Genomic DNA, 6,622 nt, shown 5'->3' with positions numbered 1-6,622 from the left:
AGACAATAAGGACAATCTGCACATAAAAACCTTGTGCATCTGAATATGGCAGATATATAATATTAATCCCAGCACTCATACTATCAAATAAAAAGAACATTATAAAAACGAAAGACATATTCTTTATTGCACTTACATACTATTGGTAATGAATTTGCTTAAACCATACCTACAGCCTATATGGAAAATATTAGCAGCTTTACAATTATTATATTGGTGTGTGAGTAGTATTGTCCCTAAATATTTTACGCCAATTCATATCGTACAACTGAATACATTTGAAGTTTGCACTTGTAGTTCTGTTTACAACCTTATCATCAATAAAAAAATTTTAAATGTTTGTGGAAGTTGTTGTTTAGTCTGACGTATCTGTGTCACAGAACAAACAATGCCTCAGGTAGAAGCATATTGTTATATCTTGAGTTTCCCTGCTGCTCAGCTGGTATGCATGTCATGTAGAATGTTGGATGATTGGAATGTTGCTGTGCTGTGAATGTCAGTTGGGTGAGGGCTGAGCAGCAGGACAGCTGCTCCTGATGGGGTTATCGCTATAACTTATAACTTAACATCTTAATTAATAAAGTAACTTAAGAACCTACAGTTCCAGCTTCTTTCTGATTACTTCACATATATAAACGGTAAGCAAATGTATCGAAAAATGCCTCTTAAGATGCTTTTTCCTGGGTTGAATGACGTTGTAATGCTGCTTCTAACACATTGCTCTTTGAACAGCTGAATGGAAGTTTCATATGCTGCGTTGCTGTTTGTTGGTCTACGTAAAGCCTAACTGCCTGAAAAATAATATAACCATATTGCACACTCTGTTGAGTATTATCACCATTCAAAGCATTAGTTTTCTAGACCCTAAGCCTAGCAGGTACACACTCTACTGAGTAACATGCATGAGTCATCAGAAAAGAAAGCCCTGCCACACATGTCAGTTCCTATGACATGCTGCTCTCTCTTCCGAGAGCTGACATGCAGATAGGGGGTTCCAACATTTGGTCTGAGGACACAGCAGGTGGTGGCAGAGGCCTCTGCCAATGTACTTGGAGGAGTACGGACTCCAGTGAAGACACAGGCCTTCGGCTTTCTATGAACCTTCTTCTGGACGTGAATTATCGGTCCACCGATCAGGCTGCATCATCGAGAAAATCTTCTGTTGCAGCAACGGGAGGGTCCTACACTGGAACCTGCACACCCTTCACCTTTAGGTTTGAAGATTCTGCTTTTACAGTTTTCAAACTTCCTCACAAAGTATGTGATGTTATTCTGGCAGCCAGGCGTACCTCCACCAAGTGGGTATACGCCAGCCCGCTGGGATAAATTTGTTGCATGGTGTTTATCTAGAAAGATTAGTCCTCTAACTGCTCCCCTTTCTCAGGTTCTCCTGTTTGGTCTATTCTTGGCCCTGCCGGGCCCTGCTCTTGACACAGTTACTTTCAGGCCATTTCAGCCATTTTGTGGTTGGCAGAGAATCTTCTTTGTTCAAGGCACCCTTTGTGGCTAGGTTCCTGAAAGGTTTGCAACATACATTTCCTCTCAGGCCATTCAGCATGCTTCATTGTGTCTTATTGCGTGCACACTTTGAGTCTTTGCATAATTGCTCTGGCCATTGATGAAACATCAAGACTGCTTTTTTAGTGCCCATTACATCGGCCAGAATGGTTAGCGAATTGTAGCCACTCTATGTAAACTCTCCCTACACCATCTTCTATCTGGACAATCTCGTACTCCGGACACATGCCTCCTTACTCCCGAAGGTTGTGACTCCTTTCCATGTATGCCAGAGCATCACACTGCCTCACCTTTTTTCTCCACTTCCCACTTCACTTCAGACTCCATTGTCTGGACCCAAAAAGTGTTGTTGTTTCTAACTTGATCACAATTAAGAGTTCCGGGTGTACAATCAAGTCTCTGTGGAATACAAAGGTGCTAGGAAAGGGAATGTGCAGAAATGGACCATCTCAAGACGGATTGTGCTCAGCATAAATAACTGATACTTATCGGGCAAGAAGCAACCTCCTGAGGGCTTGCTTGCTCATCCACCAGAGCCAAGGCTACGAACATTGTGTTAGTGTAAGGAGTCCCTGTCCTGGTTATCAGGCAGGCAGCAACATGGGCATCTCTGCAGATGTCTACCAAACACTATTGCCTGAACAGTTAGGTCCGTCATGACATGCACTTGGTCCACTCAGTCTTGTAGGACTTCCTGGTTTAAACCAGCTTTGCATACCCACCTCCTGGGAGGCATTGCTTGGGTTTTGTATTCTAAGATAAGGAATATGCAGCTAGAAGTCTCCATCAGATGAACAAGTTACCTACCGTTGGTAATGCCTTATCTGGTTGAGTACCTATGTAGACGCAGATTGCTTACTGGTCATTCCATCATCCATGCTCGCTGAACTGATTACAGTGTAAGGGTCACCATTCTAAGGGCCTTAGAATTTCAGTTCAGTTGTCAGTCTTCATCATGGCTCTGCACGCTTGGCATGGAAAGTCCCAAAAAGAACTAACATCAGCGCTCCAGGGTGGCATTTATGTAGGCACCGCGCATTGCATTGCCGGCATAGACACAACAACACAGAGCCGGACGAGGCCATCTCAAGCGAACTGCTTGAAAACGTCTGGATCTAGTCTGACACCTGGGGAATATTCTATGGTTAGGAATCTGCAGCTAGATAGAGTCTGTACCAGATAAGGCATTACAGAATGTAAGAAACTTCTTGTGAGAAACAGACTGCAATGGTTAGAGGGACCAGGTAGGCAATGGCACAATAAGATGGGCGTGGCAGATAAGAGATAGATAAGGAGGTAAGATCTCATTGGGACAAAGTGATGAAAATTACATTATTGTGCAAAAGGAAGGTAGGAAGCATGAATGTGTCTAGAAATCCAGTCACAAAAACACAGCAAAATATGAACAAAGCATGAAGGGAAATAGGGCAGATAATGACACTAGCTAAGTTTAATGAAAGGAAAGGAAAAAACAGCTTGCATGGGATACCCCGAGTATGTACAGGGGAGTGGAAGAAAGAAGTTACACAATATTAAGAGGAGGCCAGGAAGAGAAGTCGACTATAGTTCATACCCTGTTGAGGTGGGATGAGGTGAGAATACTAGGATGGATTACTCACTGGAAGCTAAAGGACTAAATTCAGTAAATGGATCCAGGTTGGAATGGGATGTAAGGAGAAATGGTAAATGGAAGTGTGCAAGAAGGTGGGGAAATAGACAAATAAAAGGGGTCAAGGTTCTGTAGGGAAAAGGACTTAATGGATGATGTAGCCCAAGCATTCAGAATACAAAGTACAACACCAGGTGAATCTGGCATAAAGATACTACATGTAAAATAGAATGCTGGAGGTTAAAGGAACAGGATACTCCCATAGGCACCCCTCGAAATTGTCTGCAAAAAACCTATTAAATAAATTGCCGTAGGCTAATCTGTAGGATGTGTGCCCTTGCAAGTAGATTGCAAAAAAAAATATCATGAGACCAAACACGGATCTAGGTAGTAGGTGCACCTGGCAGACAGCATCACACCCTAAAATCCAGGTTTGACAAGGGGAAGACACAGCTGTGCTACGAGATCAGCATCCTCACATCTAGGGAGACATTTTGTAAGAATACATTAACGCAGTGCAGCAAGGCAAGTTTCTGTGGTGCATTACATGAATGGGATAGTGCTCAGAAGAGCCATATTTAAAATATATGGCACTCTCTTCCGGTGCTAGCACACTTGTTGCTGCTTAGCAACAATGCAGGCATCCTTGCTTCATGCTAAAAGAGTGCCTGCATTACAGCCAGTACTGTTTATGTGCAGGATCTTACAGAAAAACACATCAAAGAGGCATTTTTCTTTTTCTACATGTGAAAATGTGGGAAGAATTTGGTCTCAGTTCTGTTTCTATTGTCGTTGAAGCAGGAGACAAAGACATCTTTCTTTGTCCTCTTTTGGACTAATCACCTGTGGAAGCAGAGCCTGGCCCTGTTTAAGATGCCAGCATCAGTAAAAACATTGCTCTTATGACCATACAAGAATTACAGTTCCCCATTGTCAGGACAACAGTTTTACAATCGCTGTCAGAGCCAGCCTATGTGGTAATGAGGACTACCACGTGAAGACTGATGATGGTACAATGGTTGTAAGATCAATGACTTCGAGCAGGTGAACCTAGCCCAATTTAGGTAAGAGTTTATTAATTCAGGATCTTTTAGCTTCCAGTTTGATGAAAGCAGTTGAGGATATTCTCCGTACTTCCAGAGAAAGGGAGTTCCATATCTTTGGGGCAGCGCTGGAGAAGGCTTGGTGACAAGTACTCTTTTTGCTATGGACGAGTGGTTTCAAGAGGAAAGTGTTAGCGCTTCTTGAGGCTCTACCACCACAGGGTAATTAAAGCTTTTGCGCGAGGTACCTGGGAGTTTTGAAATGCATGGCCTTGTGCATCAGAATGGCAAGCTTTACTGAATTCGAGCTTCTTAGGGCAACCATTTAAGGGATTTTTGGACTGGGGATATGTGCTCATTTTGTTTGCTACCTGTAACCATTCTAGCTGCAGCATTCAGTGATGCCCTTAGTGGAGCCAGGGTGTATTTGGGAAGGCCACAGAGCATAGCGCTGCTGTAGTATAGCCTCGGTAAGACATGCGCTTGGACCACCTGCTTGAAATCAGATTGTGGAAGGAATGGGTTTATATTTTTAAGTGTCCTCATCAATTGGTTAGCTCCCTTACACACATTGCTAACGTGATTTTTCATATTCAGGTGCTTGTCCAGGGTATTTTCAAGAGATTAGGCTGAGTCTATGATGAGAGGGATGCAGTTTAAAGCAGTGAGGAAAATGAGCCAAAGGTCTGGCTTGGAGATGTGGTTTAGAGGAGAGATGAGAAGGAATTCAGTTTTGTAGGTATTGAGCAGGAGATGGTTCTCAGTTAACCAATTTTGAGTAGACGTTATGGTAGTGTTGAGTGAGATGATGTTATCCGGGGATGAGATTTTTAGATAAAGTTGCGTATCGTCCACATACATATGGCAACGAATGTTTGCGGAATGTAGTGAATTACCTATTACTTCCACAAAAAGGTTGAAGAGGATAGGAGAAAGGGCTGATCCTTGTAGGACACCCATGAGTACTGGAAAGGGCTGGGAGAGGGAGTGGTTTGCCTTGACTCTTTGTGATCTGTGGTGGAGGAAGGACGAGAACCATTGTAGCCCCCGACCCGTGAAACCCATCCTGTTCTTCAGAATGAATAGGAGGTTGTCATGATTAACCGTTTCGAATGCGGAGGAAAGGTTACGGAGGATTAGGAGACAGGAATCATTTTGGTCAAGCATTTTTAAAATGTCATCCATAACGTGTGAGAGCCGATTCCGTACTGTGCCCCTTTCAAAAGCCGGATTGATGCTGGTCTAGGAGTTGTAAGTTCTCTATGTGAGCACAAAGTTGGGATTGTACGCATTTTTGTAGGAGTTTGGCTAGGGTGGGGATGTTGGAGATAGGGCGTAAGTTTTTGAAGTCAGCTTTATCTGCGTTAGATTTTTTTAGTGTAGATGATACCTGAGCTGCTTTTAGGCAGTCTGGGATCATACCTTGTGATAGAGAAGCATTTACAATCCTTGTCCAGCTGTGGATGAGTGCATTCTTGATTTCTTTGAAGATGGCCGGGGTAACGGGTCACTGAAGTGGTTAGATGGGTTGATATTCTGAAGAATCTTGTTTATGTCTTTTTCACTGAATGGGGTAAAGGTGTCCCATGACGCATTGTTCTTAGTGTTCAGGCTGATAGGTTAGCACTATTCTAAGAAGTTAAGGGGTGGTGCGGACCCAGAGGATGACAGGAGAGCCTTATTGGAGGTGAGTTCAGTGGTGATGAGTCTTGATTTCTCAGTGAAGAAAGCAGCAAGTTTGTCGGAAGAGGGTGGACTGCCTCCAGAGTCAGAGTGGTTTGGACCTTCCACTGATTGGTGTTTGACCAAAACGCAAAGTTTCTTGGGGCCGTTATCAGCTTGATGAAGTTGTATTACTGAAGTAGTAAGCTTTAGCGCTCTTGATTTGTTTGTTGTAGAAGCTCCGAACATCTATCAGGAGTTTTAGTTGGTCCAGGGAGGGTGTGGATTTCCAGGACCGTTCAACAGCCCTGAGGTTGCGGCGTTCTGTGTTCAGATTTTTGTTTTACCACGGTTTGGATATTTATTTTGAGGCATTTTTTTGTTGGGCTGGTGCAATGTCATCCAAGATGTTGGAGATGGTCGAGTTGTAGGAGTCGGTGAGTAACTGAACCTCGACCAAGTCAGCTTGGGAGGAGAGGGCAGCTTTACAGTGGGCTGCTAGTTCATCTAAGTTTATTGATCTGAGGTCCCTTTTCCAAATGTCTGATTTTGTTGGTTGACCCTTCCTCTCTGACACCTCTGTTAATATAAAAGAGGAAGCAGTGGTGGTTGGAACAGTCGCAAGGGGTAATGGTATCCAAAGTGATGGTCTGTCCTTTCGAGATAATGATGTCTAGAGTTTCTCCTTTGTTATGAGTAGGTTGGTCACAGTGCTGAATCAGTTCTTGATCAGTTAAGAATGATTTAAGGCACGTTACTGCATGGTCATTGGGGTTAGACCAGTGAAGGT

This window comes from Lissotriton helveticus, chromosome 4_1 (genome assembly GCF_964261635.1).
Source record: "Lissotriton helveticus chromosome 4_1, aLisHel1.1, whole genome shotgun sequence".
Taxonomy (NCBI): domain Eukaryota; kingdom Metazoa; phylum Chordata; class Amphibia; order Caudata; family Salamandridae; genus Lissotriton; species Lissotriton helveticus.
This window is presented reverse-complemented; position numbering follows the sequence as displayed.